General features: G+C 39.0%; 1 non-coding gene across 1 annotated transcript; it reads right to left on the bottom strand.

Annotated features, from left to right (window-relative positions):
- Positions 1-14,928: 14,928 nt before the first annotated feature.
- Positions 14,929-15,035, bottom strand: LOC118969472 (U6 spliceosomal RNA). Its single transcript, XR_005057399.1, has one exon. It is a non-coding gene; the product is annotated as a U6 spliceosomal RNA (small nuclear RNA).
- Positions 15,036-22,543: the final 7,508 nt, after the last annotated feature.

Raw genomic sequence — 22,543 nt, 5'->3', positions numbered from 1 at the left:
TTTTAAAAAAAATTATAGTTCACTAAAAGGAAAAGCTGTTTCTAGTGTAGGTACTTTGGATGTACCAACTTGTATTTCTTAAAAGTTTTTTCACTGGGTTAACATCCAGAATACATAAAGAACTCATACAACTCAATACCAAAAAAACCCCCAGATAACCCTATTAAAATATGGGCAGAGGACCTAAACAGACATTTTTCCAAAGAGGAAATACAGATGACCAACAGACACATGAAAAGATGCTCCACATCACTAATCATCAGGGAAATGCAGATTAAAACCACAATGATATATCATCTCACACCAGTTAGAATGGCTACTATCCAAAAGACAAAAAACAGCAAGTGTTGGCAAGGATGTGGAGAAAAGGGAACCTCCCTACACTGTTGGTGGGAATGTAAATTGGTGCAGCTGCTGTGGAAAGCAGTATGGAGGTTCCTCAAAAACTACAAATAGAAATACCATTTGACCCAGTAATTCCACCTCTGGGAATTTACCCAAAGAAAACAAAATCCCTGATTGAAAAAGATACATGCTCCCCTATATTTATTGCTGCATTATTTACAATAGCCAAGATATGGAAGCAACCAAAGTGTCCATCTACAGGTGAGTGGATAAAGAAGAAGAAGTACATATAAACAATGGAATATTATTCAGTCACGAAAAAGAAAGAAATCCTGCCATTTGCGACAACATGAATGGAGCTAGAGGGTATTATGCTAAGTGAAATAAGCCATGTAGAGAAAGACAAATACCATATGATTTCCCTTATTTATGGGATCTAAAAGCAAAACAAAAGAAAATGAACAAAATTGCAGTAGACTCAGAGACACTGAGACATGACTGGTAGTTACCATGGGGGAAGGGTTAGGGTGGGTGGGGAATGTGAGTGGGATACAGGGGCACAAAAATTCTCAGTCATTTGTCTTGCCTGAGGGTTTCAGCCTTAGGCAAGTTCATAATAGATTCAGTGAGATCAAAAAATGACAATGGAACCTTAGAGAAAAAAGGTCTGTACCTGAGTTTTTTTCTCCTGGTGGTAGGTTGAGCTCTAGAATCACATCTTCATCCAGCAATCTGCAGGTCCATAATCCACCTCCATCTCTGCCTTCACCCAGAGCACTGGGCCAAGCTCTTTAAATAGTGACTCAGTCAATAATGACTCATTGCCTACAGGTGTGGAAGCAATAGCCTAGCAGTAGGCCAATTACATCATCAAGTAGTTTAGGTTCAGGTGAGGATACTGGCCATAGGAACTTCCATTTTCCCCACAATAATATAAATTGGTCACAGGGATGGTAGTACAGCATGGAGAATATAGCCAATGGTTCTGTAACATCTTCCTATGCTGACAGATAGTAACTGCACTAGTGAGGGTGAAGATTTAATAATGTGGGTACCTGGTGAATACTTGACACCAATATAGGATTGTATATGAACTATAGTTCAATAATAAAAAAAGGTATTTTTCATTAGTTATATAATGTTGAAGTTATTATATATTTTTTAATAGAGCCATACCTTCCTTTTTTCCATCTTCCTTATTGAATTCCACTGGACTAATATTGTTTCATGCTAGCATGGGTACTGCACTTCAAGTTTTTATGAAATTCAAAATAATTATGATCTGAATCAATTGCTCATTTCACAACAATATTACAAATGATGCAAGTTCTTCCAAGTTCCTATAAGACAAAAAAGTACAACTATTTATCTAAGAGTTTTTATACCTACTTATAGAACTTTCATTCTTTGGTTTCAGTCTATTACAATAATATTTTAGCTAAATAATTATCCAATAAATAGTAAGTGGGTTTTTTTTTTTTGTTTAAAACTGAAATGTCTTCAAAAGGTCCAGTTTAGGAAATTACTGCTCATGCCACTAATGCCACATTTAATTTTCTGGGTTCATTTTTTTAGTTTTAAAAAGTTAATAATTAGAAAGGAAGAATACATTTCAAGTTATTCAAATTAAGTAAAACATTATGTATGAACTAAAATTTGTGTTTACCAACCAAACATATTACACCTTGCAGTTTTCACTGTTTCAATATTTTGTATTTTATACACAAGACTTTATTAAAGTTCAATAGTAAAACTATTTATAAAGTAAACAAAAGATTTTGGGGGTGTGAATAAAGTGAATGTTTCTATGGCCAGGATTCTCACCCGGCCCTGGTTGGCTAGCTCACCACATATGTGTGGGCAATAAGTTGTTATTGACTCTATATATAAAGAGCTCCACCCAGTGCTCTGGGTGACACAGTGGTACAACTGCTGCACGGCTGCACTGCAGGAGAGCAGAGGCTGAAGTGGTGGCAGCGCCGAGGACAGAGACTGAGACGGCTGCCGGGGCGGAGAGGCCCAGAGGCAGAGACCGGCTTGCTGCGTGCAGACTTGCTCTGAGTGGATGGGATTCTAGTGATTGACGTGCCACTGTGGGAATAAAGTTGGGTATAAACCTTTTCACCCCAAGAATGTTCCACTGTCATTTCTTTGGTCTCCCTGAATCCATAGTGAACTTGTCCAGGGCTGAAATCCTTTGGCAAGATGGGGAAAGGAGTATTTTATCAATGACATTACTTAGAATTGCTAGTGCACAGTAACAATGAAAACCAGGCTGAGTTTACTAAGTTTTATTATTGTTTTTAAGTAAACTGCAGAGAGAGCACCCCTTGGGACAGACTACTCCCAGCATGCTGCACTTGGTATGCCACTGGTCCAACATTTTTATTATCAGGATAAAACAATTAATATTGATAGGTGAACTATATTTTTCAACTTTTTGTATATTCTGGAGTTCGTAAGTGTTCTTTTTTGTTTACTTAGGTTTCTGTATACTAATTCATTCTGAACATTTCCACCAGAACTTAAAATCTTCTTTAAGTTTATGTTCAGACACAACAAATGAGCTATTTATTCCACTTCTCTTTTGCTATCAATCCTCCAGGAGCTCTATGTTTTCTTACTACAAACTGCACGAGTTGTTTAGATCTGCTGCACAGCTATCTTCTTGTCACTTCTACTCAGTATCACTCTAGAAGATTCCCTTGTCTTTTCCTTGCACTGATTCTCATGTCAGGATGCCATGTTTTCCTCTTTCTTGCTTATTCCTTTCATCATGATAGCATGAAAGCACATCTTTTGGTAGCTGTTGGAGAAAGGGTATGTAGGAGGTGAATTTTAAAAACCTGGCATATCTGAAAATGTCTTTATCCTTATAGCTTATTTTGTTTTTAGATTTAAATTTTAAATTACATAAAGTTGACTTTTTTGGTATGTAGTTCTATGAATCTTAATACATGTGTTGATTCAAGTACAGGGTACAGAACAGTTTCATTATCTCAAAAACCCCCCACCCACATGTTACCCCTTTGTAGTTACACTCTCCCCCCACCTCTAAGCCCTGACAACCACTGATCTGTTTTTTTTAAATATCACCATTTATATAAAAACTTGTACAGACTTAATCCGCATCTTAATTAGAAGCTACTTTAAAGACATTTCATTGTTTTTATAACTTATGTGCAGAAATAAAACTGCTCTTGTTTAAGCATTACACAGCAGAAATATTAAAATAAAGTCTGGAATACAAATAAAGAAGAAAATGGTGATGTGCCAAAGATAAAAAGAACACAGTTTGATTACAATTAGAAGGAAACAATTTTTTCCACTCCCAAACCAAATCTACTGTATTTACTTTGCTTATTTTTTTTTCATTTTATTATCATTAATCTACAATTACATGAAGAACATTATGGTTACTAGACTCCCCGCTTCACCAAGTCCCCACCCACAAAACCCATTACAGTCACTGTCCATCAGTGTAGTAAGATGCTGTAGACTCACTACTTGTCTTCTCTGTGTTGCACAGCCCTCCCTATGCCCCCCCATCATTATACATGCTAATCATAAGGCCCCCTTTCTTTTTCCCAGCCCTTATCCCTCCCTTCCCACCCCTCCTGCCCAGTCCCTTTCCCTTTGGTAACTGTTAGTCCATTCTTGGGTTCTGTGATTCTGCTGCTGTTTTGTTCCTTCAGTTTTTCTTTGTTCTTATACTCCACATATCAGTGAAATCATATGGTACTTGTCTTTCTCCACCTGGCTTATTTCACTGAGCATAATACCCTCTAGCTCCATCTATGTTGTTGCAAATGGTAGGATTTGTTTTCTTCTTATGGCTGAATAATACTCCATTGTGTATATGTACCACATCTTCTTTATCCATTCATCTATTGATGGATACTTAGGTTGCTTCCATTTCTTGGCTATTGTAAATAGTGCTGTGATAAATATAGGGGTGCATCTGTCTTTTTCAAACTGGGCTGCTGCATTCTTAGGGTAAATTCCTAGAAGTAGAATTCCTGGTTCAAATATTATTTCTATTTTGAGCTTTTTGAGGAACCTCCATACTGCTTTCCACAATGGTTGAACTAATTTGCATTCCCACCAGCAGTGTAGGAGGGTTCCCCTTTCTCCACAACCTCACCAACATTTGTTGTTGTTTGTCTTTTGGATGGTGGTGATCCTTACTGGTGTGAGGTGATATCTCATTGTGATTTTAATTTGCATTTCTCTGATGACAAGCGATGTGGAGCATCTTTTCATGTGTCTGTTGGCCATCTGAATTTCTTCTTTGGAGAACTGTCTGTTCAGCTCCTCTGCCCATTTTTTAATTGGATTATTTGCTTTTTGTTTGTTGAGGTGCATGAGCTCTTTATATATTTTGGATGTCAACCCTTTATTGGATCTGTCATTTATGAATATATTCTCCCATACTGTAGGGGACCTTTTTGTTCTATTGATGGTGTCCTTTGCTGTACAGAAGCTTTTCAGCTTGATATAGTCCCACTTGTTCATTTTTGCTTTTGTTTCCCTTGCCTGGGGAGATATGTTCATGAAGAAGTCGCTCATGTTTATGTCCAAGAGATTTTTGCCTATGTTTTCTTCTAAGAGTTTTATGGTTTCATGACTTACATTCAGGTCTTTGATCCATTTCGAATTTACTTTTGTGTATGGGGTTCGACAGTGATCCAGTTTCATTCTCGTACATGTAGCTGTCCAGTTTTGCCAGCACCATCTGTTGAAGAGACTGTCATTTTGCCATTGTATGTCCATGGCTCCTTTATCATATGTTAATTGACCATAAATGTTTGGGTTAGTATCTGGGGTCTCTATTCTGTTCCACTGGTCTGTGGCCCTGTTCTTGTGCTTGATCTGTTTTTTATCACTATAGTTTTGTCTGTTTGAGAATGTCATATAAATGGAAACATACAGTATGTAACCTTTTGAGATTAGCTTCTTTCATTCAGCATAGTGTCTTTGATATTCACCCAAGTGGTTGCATGTACCAATAGTTCACTGCTTTTTATCCTGAGTAATATTCCATTGCATGGATGTACCACCAAATGTTGATCTAATCACATATTGATGAACATTTGTGTTGTTTCCAGCTCTTAAAAAAAATAATCCCAAATAGAGTTGTTATACATATTCATTTACAGGTTTTTGGACGAACAGAAATTTTAATTTTTCTGTGGTAAATACCTAGGTGTGGAATTGCCAAGTCATATAGTAAGTGTATGTTTAATTTTTTAAGACTGCCAAACTTTTTTCCAGAATGGCAATGCCATTCTGTATTCCCATCAGCAATGTTTGAAAGTTGCAATTGCTCCATATTAGCACTTGATATTTTCAATGTTTTAAAATTTTTAGCCTTTCTAATAGGTGGATAGTAATATCTCACTGTAATTTAATTTGCATCTCCTTAATGGCTGTTGATGCCAAGCATCTTTTCATGTGCTTATTGGCCATCTATAAATACTCTTTGGTGAAATATCTATTTAAGTCTTTTGACCATTTTTAAATTGGGTTGTTGGTTTTCTTACTGTTGAGTTTTGTAAGTTCTCTATATATACAAATCCTATGTTGGATATGTGATTTACAAATATTACTCCCCAGTGTGAGACAGTCTTTTAATTTTCTTAACAGATTCTTTCATTAGGCAAAAATTTAATTCTGATAAAGTTCTGCTTACCAAATGTTTTCTTTTATGGGTCATGCTTTTTGTGTCATATCCAAAAACTCATTGTTTAACCCCAGACACAAAGATTTTCTCCTATGTTTTATTTGGAAAGATTTATAATTTTACATTTGCATATATAAATCATTTTGAATATATCTTTGTATAAGGCATGAAGTTTAGGGTGAAGTTCATCTATCTGTATATGGATGTCTAATTGTTCTAACACCATTTGTTGAAATGGGAAGGATATCCTTTTTCAAATGAATTGTCTTTGCATCTCTGTCAAGAATCAATTGGCCATATTTATGTGGGTCTATTTCTAGACTCTGTTTTATTTCATTGGTCTATGTGTCTATCCTTTTACCAATACCACACTGTCTTGATTACTGTGGCTCTATACTAAGTCTTAAATTCAGGAGTGTGATTCCTCCAGCCTTATTATTTTCAAAATTGTTCTGGCTATTCTAGTTTTTTGTCTTTCCACATGCATTTTAGAATCATTTTGTCAATATCTTCCAAAAAACCTTTTGAGATCTTTATTGTGTTTACATCGAATCTATACAATAATTGGAACAGAAATTACATTTTAACAATACTGAGTCTTCTGATCCGTGAACATAGTATGTCTTTCCATTTATTTAGGTCAATTAAAGATGGTGGCATGAGAGGAGAGACAGAGGCTTCCTCCTAAAACCATATATAATTAGAAAATATAGTTGGTGCAACTAATCCTGAGAGAACAACAGGAAAGATGACTGTGCCAGACTGCATACACATGGAGAAAAGAGCAGACCTCACGGAACAGGGAAACATACCAAAGCTGTGGCCCAGTGGAACCCAAGCCCTTCCCCCACCCCAGCTCACCATGGGAGGAAGAGAAATGGAGCAGGGAGGGAGTGGAGGCCTGGGACTGCTGAATACCTAACTCCGGAGATCTGCTCTGGGAACACAAACCTACATTTCATGGTGCTTTCATGGTACTTGCATGATCATGGGGTTGGAAAGCTAATACAGACAGAATTCCTGGAGAGACTGAGATTCCAGCCACTTGTGGAAAGCAGGGATCCATATCCAGCTGCTCTGGGACAAAAGCTTATACCTGTGTATTTGGCCCACTAGTTCAGGCAGTGGAGATAGGCATAGCAGCTGGTAAGCAGGAAACAGCTCTTTCCTCCCGCAAGGCAACAGTACCACTCCCCTGCCACCCCTGACATTGCTTCAGGGCTGAGCAGCTCCAGAGAGTAGAGCTTCTGGACACTAGAGGGCGCCATATACAAATATGAAACACCAAAGGAACCTGGTCCAGAGTAAAATTAATATAACTCCGGAGAAAGGCTTAAATGACATGGACCTTATGACTCTTCCTGAACGGGAGTTCAAAATAAAAATCATCAACATGTTAATGGAGGTACGGAAAGATATCCAAGAACTCAGGAATGAATTCTGGTTGGAGATCCAATTGTTGAAGAGCACAATGGAGGGTATTAAAAGCAGGTTGGATATGGTGGAGGAGACGATAGATGAAACAGAAACTAGAGAAGAGGAATACAAAGAAGCTGAGGCACAGAGAGAAAAAAGGATCTCTAAGAATGAAAGAATGTTGAGAGAACTGTGTGACCATTCCAAATGGAACAATATTTGCATTATAGGGATACCAGAAGAAGAAGAAGAAGAAGAGAGAGAAAGGGATAGAAAGTGTCTTTGAGGAGGTAATTGCTGAAAACTTCCCCAATCTGGGGAAGGAGATGGTCTCTCAGGCCATCGAGATCCATAGATCTCCCAACACAAGGGACACAAGGAGGACAACACCAAGACATATAGTAATAAAATTGGCAAAGATCAAGGATAAGGACAGACTATTAAAAGCAGCCAGAGAGAGAAATAAGATCACATACAAAGGAAAGCCCATCAGGCTAACATCAGACTTCTCAGCAGAAACCTTACAGGCCAGAAGGGAGTGGCATGATGTATTTAATGCAATGAAGCAGAAGGGCCTGGAACCAAGATTACTTTATCTGGCTAGATTATCATTTAAATTTGAAGGAGGGATTAAACAATTTCCATTTATTTAGGTCTTCTATAAACATTTTGTATTTTTCAGCATACAAACCTTTTACACATTTGTTGGATTTATACCTAAGCTCTTCATTTTTAGAGCTATTTTTAGTGTTTTTCTTTACATTTTAGTCTTCAGTTGTTCATTGACTGTGTACTGCCATCTCAGTAAACTCACTTATTAATTTTTGGAGTATTTTTGTAGATTTCTTAGAGGATTTCTTTTTTTTTTTATTTTGGTATCATTAATGTACAATTACCTGAGCAACATTATGGTTTCTAGATTCCCCCCATTATCAAGTCCCCACCACATACTCCATTACAGTCACTGTCCATCAATGGGGTTTCTATATAGACAATTGTGTTTTCTGAGAATAGGGATGATCTTTATACTTTTAATTTCTTTTTATTGCTCTAATTTACTGGCTGGGTCTTCCAGTATGATGTTGAATAGGAGTGGTGGGTGTGGACATCTTTGTTTTTTCAATTCTCAGAGCTTCTTACCCATGAATGCCTAGGCAGGGATCATTAGACATTTGAGGAAAGAGGGCAATAGAAGTCTTTCTTAGTTCTGGCTGCTATAACAGAATACTATAGACTAGGTGGCTTGTAAACAACAGACGTTTATTTCTCACAGTTCTGGAGGCTGGGGAGTCCAAGATCAAGATGCCAGCAATTCAGCATCTGGTGAGATTGAGATCCACTTTCTGATTTGTAGAATGCTATCTTTTTGCTGTATCCTTACATGGTGAAAGGAGCATGAGAGAGCTTTGGTCACTTTTAAAAGGGCACAAATCCTATTCATAAGGGTTCTACCCTCATGACCTAATTACCTCCTAACACCATCTCATGGGAGTTAGGATTTCAACATATGAATTTTTGGAGAGTCCATTGCAGGGTCCTTTCATTAGTCTCTTACACTTAATTGGTGTTTTGGCTGAGATTGGAATTGTAAATTGAAAAAAATTTTCCCCAAGAAGATTGGAGGCATTTCTTGAAACTCCTCTAGCACCCAGTTTGTTCTTGAGAAGTCTGAAGCTGTTCTGTTTCTTGTTCCTTTGCAGGTGGTCTATCCCTTATTTCTGGAGGCTTTTAGAATGTACTTTTTGTCCTTAGTGTTTTGAAATTTTACAGTGAAGTGTTTGGTATGGGTTCTATTTCTTCCACTGATATCTCCTGGGTTCTTTCAACCTGGAAAATTTCTTGTATTATTTCTTTGACAGTTTTTTCATCTCCTGTAATTGCCATTCTTTGAGGAATTCCTACTGAATTAATTTCTAAGTCTCATGTATTCTCCCCAGTTATTTACCACTTCTTAATTTTTAATTTTACATTCAGAGGTAATTTTAACTTTATGTTATAACTCCTCTATTGAAAATTTTGCATCTGTAAATATGTTTGAATTTCTAAGAACTATTTCTTATTTTATATTTTTTCCTATTATTTTATAGATATTATATCTTCTTTCTTCTTTCTAAAGGTAATAATTATATGAGCTACAGTTTTTCTTATTTAAGGTTTCCTATGTTCCCTGCATCATTTTTGTTTTTTTCCCATTCATTTTTCTATTTACTATATTTATGTTCTTTAGTCTCAGAAGCCTTCCTTAAATGCCTGTTGATCCTTGATTGTCTCTATCCATTTAAGAATAAGGTACTAAAATGTTCACTGGAACATCTAGGTATAGGCAGGTTTTTGACACTGATAGATTTCACTTTAGGGGATCAAGTGGGAAATCAATAATTCACTGGTGAACTTCCAAGCGCAGGTATGTTAGGACCTATTTTTCTGGGGTTTTTCACCAAAGAAAAATCTCGATTTCTTGCCTTTGGCTAGACTCTTGAGTTTTGCACTGGATTAAGGAGGGAGACTAAACTAAGTCCTTTTTTTTGTCAGGAAAGTTCCTACCTAACTCCTTTCATTTACATGACCTACATTTGAGTTTGGTATTTACTTGGTATATACTCCCGGTACTACAAAAATTTTTCTGTACAAGATAGACTATGTGTCATTCTCAAGATTCTCTTGCTTTGGACCTATCATGTTCATTCTTATTGCCTGGCACTTTGCAACAACATGGCAGACACTGCAAGTTGCCTACCCAGCAGCCAATCCAAATGCTTTCTCCTTTGCCTGTCTCCTGACAAAGCAGCTGAAAAAGTCAGGTATTTATGTTCCCAGACCATTTAGAAATTACAAGGAGTCATGTGATCAAACTAGTAATGACCATTAAGACATACAGGATTTCACTGGGAGTTCTGAGATTTCTTTTCCATGAATAAAGGCAAGAGATTCAGGAGGGGAAGGACTGTGTCTCACTCCCCGTTCCTCACTTCCAGCATTTGAGTGAGATGGTATCAGGACACACACGATGACTGAAGCCATGGGGCCATCTTGGCATATGAGGCAAAGGCCAAGAGCATTCCAGTCATTGCACCACTGTCTGGGTATCACTGAGCCATGGGTCACAGCTGTCTCATTGGCTGTGACTCCAATTTTTTAAATTAACTTTTTGTCCTCCTCCTTCTCGTCTTAGCTCCCATCTCCTTTTCCTTCTCTCAAGAAGGAAATTTCCTTTCTGACAAGAAAATTGTCAATTTTCTTCACCATCCTCACATATTTAAGGGATCTGAAGCTGGGATGGGTGGAGTCAGGGCCACAGGCAAAGTTATAGGCCCTTAATTGCCTTCATTAAGTGTTTTCTGAAATGAGATGGGGTATGAAGAAGCAAAGGAGCTGCTCCCCCTGTGTCTGTTCTCCCATGTCTCCCATCCCAGCTTCTCCTGCTGCCAGAGAGGCCTTCATCTGTACGTCATTCTCCTGCATAACGTCATGCATTGGCTTCTCCTGTCCTACAGGATAAAATCTAAATTCACTAACCTGGGCCCTCAAAGTCCTCTAGAGTCTGATCCCTGCTTCCTACCCACCCTCATCCCCCACCACTTGCCCTGTGCTCCAGCCTTGCTGAGGCACTCAGGGCTGCTGGGATGTACGCTGTGTCATCATCTCTGGGCTTGTGTTCTCCCTGCCAGAAATACACTTCTGCCTTCGTGCATGAACTTCCCCTTTATTCAGATGTCACCTCCTCTGGGAGGCCTTTCCTCTCTCCTAGGCATGTTCATACCGCAGGCTTCAGCCTCTGAGCCTTCCCGTAGTGGAGCTGCTTCCTCTGCAGCAAGCACATGGGTTGTTTCTGGGTCTGTTTTCCCCATCAACCTGTGAGTTCCTTGAGAGCAGAATGTATGTCTTATATTTGTATCCCCAGCATTGAGGACAGAGGTGCCCCCAGACATGCCTCTCTTTAACAGTAACTCTTTAAATTTCATTTCAAATTATTAATTCCATACTTAAAAGTTTGCTGAATGACCACAAAAGACCAGGTATGATACAAATTACATCAAGTAATTTATACAAAACAATACATCACATTATACAAAACAGTAAATTACATTATAATCAATTTGTAAAATAGAGAAAGGGAGAGGATAAACCATCCATAACCCCACATCTCTTAACACATCTGTTGGTGAAATCTTGGTATTTATTGCAGGTATTTTCAAACAAAACAACTTTTAAAGTGGTTCCAGTGAGACTTATTGGCTACAGTGGCTATGACTCTCTGCCCAGTATTTCCATTAAAAGTTTACAGGCCCCAGGAGAGGTGGATGAGCCAGCTTAGAGCTCCCAGGGGTTCTGACCTTCCACTGGGGTAAGGCAGTGAGTCAGTTTCCAGTGGGAATTGTCAATGAAGTTAATAACCTCTCATTTGAATACTACTTTCTATTTTCCATATTCCTACAGCATCATTAGCTCATTTGTTCTCATCTATAATCCTCATTGTGGCCATTACACAGATGAGGAAAAGGAGGCACTCAGCAAGGGCTGATGGAAAGAGCTTTGGCTGAATAGTCCTCTGTGTAAGACCAGCTATGCCATTAGCCAATCTCGTACCTTGGAGCAGGTTATATCATGTCTCCAGGCCTCAGTCTCCGTATATGTGAAATTATAAAGTTGGATTAGATGACCTTAATAAGGCTTCAGAGAGCTTCAACATGCCATGACTTTATGTCCTGTTCAAAGTTACATGGTTTGTTTTTGGCAGAACTGTGGTAAGGATCCACATTTTTTGGCCCCTGGTCCAGTGCTTATCTCATCACACCACAAATAATCTGAGTTCCTCCATGAGAAGTTCCTCCAGACTGATACTGTGGCTTCTACCTCCTTCCTCCCCATCCATTCTTGGGATAGAAGGACGTGGCTAGAGGGAAGGAACAGGATAGGGGCTGGGTGAGCTGGGAGGGCAGATGAAAAAAAGAAAGAACAGAGCAGTAACACTTGGCACCTAAATCTGGGCTACAAGGAAGAAGGCTTAAGGGTATAAGAGGTGGAAATCTTGGGGGAAAGTGGCCAAGTCACTTTTTGGAGCATTTTTTGTGGGGGGAGGAATGAACTTCAGTTACATATTCTTAACCTTGAGTAAGGCAATTTTTAGAAGAGTAAGATAAAAAGAAGTCTGGTTGCATAAGCAGGGACATCTCATAGATAACGTATGGCAAGGAGAGAGGATAGGCACCTAACCAAGGGCAGATGTGAAAGTTTAGTGAATCTGTAAAATAGCCTCAAAATTAAAGCAGGAATGAACTGAGCCCTTAGATAAGGAACACAAAACCAGGGCAATTCTCCAGGGAAGCCAAGAGACCACAGAGCCCTTGAGCTCCTGTCACCTCCCATTTACTCCAGCAAGGCGTGACATTTAAAGCAGAAGAGGGAAGGGAACCCAGCCCCCAAAAGCCCCCTACACACAGACAGGAGGCCTTGGAGAGGTGAGAAGATGGTGAGTTCAGATTGTCAGGACCAGATACCTTGTCTCCCAGGCAAACTCTGACCATGTATGAACTCAGCCATGAATGTGATCTTTTCTCTGTTTTCAGATTAGATAATTTCCATTGCTCTATCCTCAAGTTCACTGACATCCCTCTTTCATCACCATTGAGCCCCTTCGGGCTCTACATATTTTTCAGCTCTACATTTTCCATTTGGTTCTTTTTTTTTTTTTTTTTTACACTTTTCATTTCTTTCTGAAAACTGATGCCTTCCCCATTTCAAAGGTGTTCACTTTGGGAAAATGGTGATAATAGCTACTTTGAAGTCTTTTTTTGATAATTTCAACATAGCCTCATCTTAGAGTTGATATTTGTTGATTGTGTTTTCCTTGCAAGTTGTTGAAGTTGTCCCTTTTTTTCCTCTTTTTTGACGTTGAGTAATTTTGGATTGCCTCACAGAAATATTATATTGTGAAACTTTGAGTCCTGTCAGCATCCTCTGGAGAATGTTAATTTTGTTTTTGTTTGTTTGTTTTAGCTGTCAGTTAACCCTCTAAGTCCTGACATGTGTAGTGACATGTGGTTCCAATGTCACCAGGCGTTTCAAAGCCTTTGCAGTGTTATTTGGGTCTGTGCCACGTGTGCACCACCTAGGGGCCAACCTGGGGCCTGGGTGCAATCCACACGGTACCTCGGTTCCCAAAGCATCTGCTATGCTGCTTCAACTCAGTTCTGGCTGTGCATTGAAGGATCCCTTCTCTCCATGAGATATGCTGTCTGGCTCCTAGAAGTTCTTTTCCTTGGTGTTCTGGCTACAAAGCCAGGGTTTCAGCCTTCCTTTGCCGTCATGAACTTATCATGACTGGGTCTATCTTGGGCCAAAGTAATACAAGTCAAGAGGGAGAAAGAAAATCATGGGGCTTAGGCCCACACTACCTGGAGCCTGTGAACCTGTTTCTCCACGTCCTCTGGCAAGAGAGGTTTTCTCAGAGTTTTCAGTGCCTGTGTAGCTGCTGCAGGGTTGTGGCTCCATGACCAGGGCCTTACTTGAGATAGGGCCAGAAGAAGAAGAAGACAAAGGGGACAAAATGAGGACTTCCTTACATATTCTCAGTACTACAGTGGCCCCGTTTCCCATTCCTCTGGCCCTAAAGAGAGAACTTTTCTTGGAGTTTTTTTTGTCCATGTGCCCTGTACACTTCTGGGACTCTAGAATCTAAAGCAGTAGCTATGGAAGGAAAAATATCAGGGAGCCAACCATGTTGGTTGTTTTTACTTTCTTTCTCAAACCTTCTGTTTGTTCTCTCTGCCTTCTGTTGTTCTCTCTTCAGAGTTCTCAGATGTTAGTTTTTATTTGTAATAAGTGGGAGAAGTCAGATGGAGTCAGAACTCCTAGGCTGTAGTTTTAGTTTGTTTGGTAGACATGTTTTTCTGGTGTGATCTAATTGTCCTTGGGATATTATTCTGTTCTTTAGTCTTTTATTTCTTATAATAACTTTGCATGGTCATTTCCCCTGATATTTTTCTGTGGCTTTTTTAAGTTAAGGTATCATTGATATACACTCTTAAGAAGGTTTCATATGAACAACATTGTGGTTACTACATTCACCTGTATTATCAAGTCCCCCTGCCACATACCGCATTGCAGTCACTGTCCGTCAGCGTAGTAAGATGCTATAGAGTCACTACTTGTCTTCTCTGTGCTATACTGCCTTCCCTGTGTCCCTCCTACATTATGTGTGCTAATCATAATGCCCTTTAATCCCCTTCTGCCTTCCTCCTCACCCCCCTTCCCTTTGGTAACCGCTAGCTCCTTCTTGGAGTCTGTGAGTCTGCTGCTGTTTTGTTCCCTCAGTTTTGCTTTGTTATTATATTCCTTCTGTGGCTCATTTTTATGTGAAAGTAGTTTTAGTGAATTTTTAGGAGGGGACATGATTCATTCATCCCCCTCTCAGTTGTTTTTTTTTTTTTTTTTTTTTTTGTTTGAGGCTTTTAAGTCAGGTTTAATTCAATTTAAAGCAACAAAGAAATATGGAATGCTTCATGAATTTGCATGTCATCCTTGCGCAGGGGCCATGCAAATCTTCTCTGTATCGTTTCAATTTTAGTATATGTGCTGCCGAAGCGAGCATAATTGTTTTTATATAGTATTCAGAAATGTGTCTTCTTGCTTTCTGAGGCTTACTAGCTGTTAGAGCTAGCTGACATCGTTTTTGCCTGGCCCTTCTATTTCCTTTGCCTCTGTTGTCTCATCCGGATCAGTTCTCGATTCCATTCCCAGCCGTCTCTATTCTTTGTGAGGTGTCTGCTGGAAGGAGGCTCTGGTTTGCTGGCCCCAAGGGTTCCTGTGATGGAGACTGCCCCAGTACCTTCAGTTTTGACTCTAAGATTCTTGCATTCACCCTCCACTGAATTTGAAAGAATCACTCTCAATTTCAGCCGCTATTTTTGAATTAGTCTGCCACACTTTCCAGATACCTGTTGGCCATTTTTAGTTTCTTCCTTTCAGATCCCTCAGTTGTTTCCCTACGCCTCTTCCTTTACAGATGCTCTGCCATGCAGCAGCCCTTGCTTGTTGGGGTCCAGGGGAAACGTTGCTATCTGGTTTTATTGTAAATATTGATCATGGGTATCTACTTTGCTCTCTATCGCTGTTTTTTTTTAAATTCCTTTATTTCATAATTTTGGAATAGAGGTTGAGAAGGCTTAAGTGACATACCAAAGGATATGCAGCTGATTTGTAGTAATGTTGACACACTAGTGCGCCTGTCTTCTGAATCCTGGTCCAGTGGTTTGTTTTGTTGTTGTTAATTGAAATTACTATAGATTGACATGCAGTTGTTCTAAGAAACAGTAGAGAGCTCTTGTACACTTTGCACAATTTCCTCCAGTGGTAGTGTTTTATAAAATTATAGTGTAAGATCGCATCCAGGATATTGAGGCTCTGCTGTTTTAATATCAGGATTCTGGAATAATAAAAACCTGTGTTGCTTTCACAGCTGCTATTTGCCCCAAAATCATCCCAGGGAAATTTGATGTAGATGGATCAACAATGGAACAAATCCTAGTAAAGCTACTTCAAAGATAATGACAGACTTCTATGATATGCAGGAGAAAGAATCAAGCTCCCCATAAGGAAAATACCAGACTAGCTTTAGGTTCTTCCACAACAACATTTAATTTTATCAGACAATGATACAATACCAATATGATCCTCAGGAAGAAAGCATGTGGTGCTGCACTCACATCCAGATACATGGCCAGGCAAATGTAAAGTAAACAGATGTATTTAAATGTACAAGGCAGAATATCTCCCCAGGCAAGGGAAACAAAAGCAAAAATGAACAATTGGGACTATATCAAACTGAAAAGCTTCTGTACAGCAAAAGCCACCATCAATAGAACAAAAAGACATCCTACAGTATGGGAGAATATATTCATAAATCAGATATCCAATAAGGGATTGACATCCAAATTATATAAAGAGCTCACGCACCTCAACAAACAAAAGGCAAATAAGCCAATTAAAAAATGGACAGAGGAGCTGAACACACAGTTCTCCAAAGAAGAAATTCAGATGGCCAACAGGCACATGAAAAGATGCTCCACATCACTAACCATCAGGGAAATGCAAATTAAAACCACAATGAGATATCACCTCACACCAGTTAGGATGGCCGCCATCCAAAAAACAAACAACAACAAATGTTGGCGAGGATATGGAGGAGGGGGAACCCTTCTACACTGCTGGTGGGAATGTAAATTAGTTCAACCATTGTGGAAAACTGTATGGAGGTTCCTCAAAAAACTAAAACTAAAAATACAATTTGACCCAGGAATTCCACTTCTAGGAATTTACCCTAAGAACCCCTTGAGGTCAGCAGCCCAGTTTGAAAAAGACATATGCACCCCTGTGTTTACTGCAGCACTATTTACAACAGCCAAGAAATGGAAACAATCTAAGTGTCCATCAGTAGATGAATGGATAAAGAAGATGTGGTACATATACACAATGGAATATTATTCAGCCATAGAAGAAAACAAATCCTACCATTTGCAACAACATGGATGGAGCTAGAGGGTATTATGCTCAGTGAAATAAGCCAGGCTGAGAAAGACAAGCATCAAATGATTTCACTCATCTGTGGAGTATAAGAACAAAGAAAAGACTGAAGGAACAAAACAGCAGCAGATTCACAGAACCCAAGAATGGACTAACAGTTACCAAAGGGAAAGGAACTGGGGAAGTTGGGTGGGAAGGGAGGGATAAGGGGGAAAAAGGGGCATTACGATTAGCACACATAATGTAGTGGAGGTGGGGGATATGGGGAAGGCAGTATAACACAGAGAAGACAAGTAGTGATTTTATAGCATCTTACTACACTGATGGAAGTGACTGTAATAGGGTATGTGGTGGGGACTTGATAATAGGGAGAGTCTAGTAACCATGATATTGCTCATGTAATTGTATATTAATAATAGCAAAATAAAAAATACATTAAAAAAATACATATGCACCCCTATGTTTATCACAGCACTATTTACAATAGTCAAGATATGGAAGCAACCTAAGTGTCCATCAGTAGAAGAATGGATAAAGAAGATGTGGTACATATACACAATGGAATATTATTCAGCCATAAGAAGAAAACAAATCCTACCATTTGCAACAACATGGATGGAGCTAGAGGGTATTATGCTCAGTGAAATAAGCCAGGCAGAGAAAGACAAGTATCAAATGATTTCCCTCATTTGTGGAGTAACAACGAAGCAAAACTGAAGGAACAAAACAGTAGCAGACTCACAGACTCCAAGAAGGGACTAGCAGTTACCAAAGGGAAGGGAGGGAGAAGGGGACTGAGGAGCGGTATGACTGGCACACATGGTGTGTGGGGGTCATAGGGAAGGCAGTACAGCACAGAGAAGACAAGTAGTGACTCTGTGGCATCTTACTACGCTGATGGACAGTGACTGCAATGGGGTGTGAGGGTACTTGATAATATGGGTGAATGTAGTAACCACAATGTTTTTCATGTGGAACCCTCATAAGAGTGTATATCAATGATACCTTAATTTAAAAAAAAGAAAAATATATATAAAAAAGGCAGAGAATATTTTGCAACTCTTTTTGAAGAAAGTTCAGAGGATGAACTTCATCTAGCAAAAGATAAATGAGAGGCTCTGCTAAGGGTATGGATAGTGAGCATTAAAGTTACTTAAAGTAGATTTAAGGTTAAACACTTGAGGGATTATGGTTTCAAGAAGTAATGTAAATGTTATAAACCAAAAAGAAAGGAAATAGTAACATCATTAGCAAAAGTTAGAAGGTAGAAAATAAAATAATAGGAAGTAGTGTAAGCCTACTAATTTCTTCCTTTTTCATTGTTTACAGCTGATAAATCATGTAATGGATGTATGAGTTGAATTTACATTTTATAAAAAATTAATAGTACCACTAGACCAACTAAGAAAAATAGTATACACAACTAAAAGTTGGAGAAAAAAACAAGAGATAGAAGGGAGCTGGGAAAGAGGGATATAACAATTTCATTACATTTTCATATAGGTAGTCAAAAGATAGTGTCTAAAGTTGATAAGAATTATATGTATGTGTGTGTATATATATATATATATATATATACACACACACAAATAGATAACAAAACATAAAAGGAAAGATATATCATCTTGTAAAAATGAAAGAGTCATTGAGAACAGAGAATTTATCATTAAATAAGATGACAGAACTAAGACCAAATGTGAAGAAGGAATGCAATGCACACATCTACAATCATAATGGGAAATGTAAAGATACTCTCAGTCACTGATAGGGCAAGAGTCAAAAAATAAAGATATGAAAGATTTGAGTAATGCAATTAACAAGTTGACCAGATTCACATTCTTAAAACACTGCATTCAACAACTGTCAAAATCATTTTCAGATATACATGGAACATTTACCAAAGTAAACCATATTCCAGGCCTGAAAGCAATTTTCAACAAACTATAAAGGACTGAAATCATACCAAATACAATTTCTGACCACAGTGGAATTAAGTTAGAAAAGTCTGTAACATAAAGGTACTTGGTAGGCCGATGTCACAGAAGACGGCTGAAGCAGCTCTCTTGAAACTCTGGAGTCTAGTCAAGCGATTGCATATCCAGGGGAGTGCTTGATGAAGAAAGAGGCAGATAAAGTTTAGTGAATTTCAACATTTCATGAAAGGCTACCAGCCACTGTAAATTGCGTATTCAGAAATAAGCTATAGTGACTATGATCAATTGACTTTTTTTTACCATAGTGCATAGTGCCAAGGTACTACTGTAATGGAGAAAAAAGTCTTTTCAAAAAATGGTGCTGGGACAACTGGATAGCCACATGCAAAACAAGAACATTTGGACCCCCTACTTGACTCCATTCACACATTAACTCAACATGCATCAACTACCCAAACAGAAGAGTTAAAACTATAAAACTCTTGACTTCAAATTTAGCAGTGGATTTTTAAATTTGACACTAAAAGCATGAGCAACAAAAGAGAAAAATAGATATATTAGACTTCATAAAAACTGAATCCTTTTGTGCATCAAAGCACATTATTAAGGATGTGGCAAGATAATCTATAGAATGGGAGAAAATACTTGTAAATCACACATCTTACAAGGATTTATTATCCAGAATCCTTATAACTTAACAACAAGAAGACAAACAACTCAATTTTAAAATGGACAAAGAATTTGAATAGAGACAATTCTCCAAAAAGGATATACAAATGGCTAATAAGCACATGAAAAGATGTTCTGCATTATGGATCATTAAGAAAATGCAAATCAAAACCACAAGTTCACTTCACTCCTACTTATTCCCACTAGGATGGTTATAATGAAAAGATGGGAAGTGTTGGTGATGATGATGTGGAGAAATTGTCACTGCTCATAAACTGTTGGTGGGCATATAAAAATGGTGCAGCCATTGGAAATAGAAGTTTAACCATGGAGTTAACATATGACCAGTTCTTCCACTCCTAGCTATATAGTCAAAACAGGTTCACACAAAAACTTGTGTACAAATGTTATAGCTACAACAGCATTATTCATAGTAACCAAAATGTAGAAACAACACAAATGTCTAAGAACAGATTAATGGATAAACAAAAGTGGTATATCCATACAATGGAGTATCATTCATTCATAAAGGGGGATAAAGTACAGATACATGCTACAGACACAGATCAAACTTGAAAACATTATGTCAAGTGAAAGAAGCAAGACATAAAAGACCACATGTTACATGATTCCATTCATATGAAATGTCCAGAATACTTAAATTCATAGGGACAAAAAGAAGACTAGTGGTTTCCAGGGCCTGGAGAGAGAACAGAATGGAAAATACCTGTTAAAGAATAGGAAATTTCTTCTTGGAGTGACGAAAATGTTCTGGAGTTAGATAATGGTGGTGGTTGCACAAACCTAGGCTTTGGCAGGAGCCTTTTCTGTGCTGACTTGTCCACGGGAAGAACAAAATATCCTAAATATTGGGAGTATACTAAAGCCCACTGAGCAGTGCACTTTAAAGTGGTGAATTTTATGGTATGTGAATTATATCTTGAGGGTAAACTTAGCCGATTTGTATTGAGAAGGTCATTCTGGCTGTGAGAAGAGCAGATCAGAGGTTGGGATGAAAGATACCTTAACGATTGTACAGGTGACAAGGTCGTCAGGGTTTATTGGGGGTGTGACCTGGGTTGTGTCCTAGGGCCTAGCTCACCTTTCAGTTACAGCAGTGGTAGGATTGGGTAGAGGCCTTGTGCTGCCCATAGTGTTGACCTCAAGGGGTTTGATTCTTGGAAAGCTCCCTGGGAGTTCATTTCCCATAAGGGCTCTGACCCTCCTTCACCAGCGTCCTGGGATCACTGCCCCTGAGGTGTTGGCCCCCAAGAGAGTTTCTCAGTGATAATGTGCAAATGATGCAACAGCCCAAATACTTTTTAATAACTCCCATTGCTCTTGCCCTTAGCAGCCTGAGCCCAGCTTCACTTTATAAATTAAGCCTAAGTCTTGTCCCCCCAGGGAATGTCCCTTCCCTTAAGACCAATCAGTCATCTAGGTGTTCTTGGTCTGAGAGAGGCCAGGAGAAGAATCGCTCTGCAGAAGGGTGGCCTGGAAGATGGGAGGCTTGAGTTCCCTTGGCCACTTTGGGCTGGAGGTAGGTGGTGGCCCCAGTATCCTTCCCATGGGCAATTTAGCCCGGAGAGGGCTCCTGCCAACTCCTATTGTAAAACAAGTATGGGGTGGAGGAAAGGTGTGGGGAAGTCATGGGGCAAGAATATGAGGGGATGGAATTTGGGCAACAGTTTATTGTATCTGTAACTAAGATTTTTGTTTGTACAGGCTCTTGTGCTGTGTGGAATTTAGGACGGAAGGTGGGAAGGAGAGCAAAATATAGACACGACTGGTTTTCCCCCACACCTTGGAGGAGACACACCAGGTCTTACCACACTCCCTGTGTTGCCCTTTTAATCCTCTCCTCCTCCTCCTCCTACCTGCTGCCTCTCCCACTCACTTGGGGTTTCATTCCCTCTCTATGCTCTATCTCCATCTTATCCTCCCTTCTCTTAAATCTTGTGTTTGCTAAAACCTGTTAATATTCCCGAGATGATCACAGACTAGATTCACCCCAGTTTTGGATCCACTTACTCTTCCTCCTCTCGTCTCCCTTAGGCTTGTGTGGTCCTATGAACAAGACAGATATGGGAGACGAGACTAAGTAACAACGGAAAACGGTCTGGAATCCTTCCCTTACCCTATCCATATCCTTGGCCCCTCCCCCCAAGTCTCTTTATTTTCTTTCCCATCTAGAATCTCTCTAAATCTATTCCTTATGCATCTAGGTGGAAGAATCATTTCCAAAGATTCTCATGAGTTTGTAGAAAGAATGCTGGCCATGTTTGTAAGTATGGCAAGGCTGGGAATTAGAATTCTTGGGTTCCCTTCAAGGTCCCCTAAACTGACTCCTACATTCAGTGACTACTCTCTCTCCTCACTTCTCACAGTGATTTGGCCCATGTCAGCACTCCAAGCATCATCAAGTGAATCGAGCATTCTTTTGGGAACCATGTGTGACAAAGGTTATGAGTGCACTAGGAACTGTGTAGCACTCAGCATCTCAGACGTGCATTGAAATTACAAGAGCATATGAGAAGACAGAAGTGGGTAGTCTACAGAAGTTGATAGAAATATCTTTACACATATTCACTCGATTCCTGTGTAAGAAGAATAGCAGTGATGTTGCTGCTATCTCTCCCGTATGTCAGGTGGGAAATGGGGAGAGAGATCTTTCTGTGTTCTATTACCTTGACAGGGCAGGGCATCAAGACAACTTTTCCTGAAATGGTAGATAAAACAATTTTGGAAAAGTGTAACCTAAGGGGATGGGTTTTAACACCAAAGAACTTAGTTTATTTTTCAAGTGAATATCTTCTTGACCTTTCACTTACTAAATTAAAGAAACATATCTCTTCCCTATCCTCAGTTTTCTGTAGCACCTTGGTTTTACACATCAAAGTTTTACAAGCCACAGTACTTGAATTTTAAAAAGCCTCCCAAAGATTGTCTGGAGATATGTGTGAAATAGAAAATT

Source organism: Manis javanica, chromosome 4 (genome assembly GCF_040802235.1).
Source record: "Manis javanica isolate MJ-LG chromosome 4, MJ_LKY, whole genome shotgun sequence".
NCBI lineage: Eukaryota > Metazoa > Chordata > Mammalia > Pholidota > Manidae > Manis > Manis javanica.
Note: the sequence above shows the minus strand (reverse complement) of the source record. Positions and strands in the feature narration are given on the sequence as shown.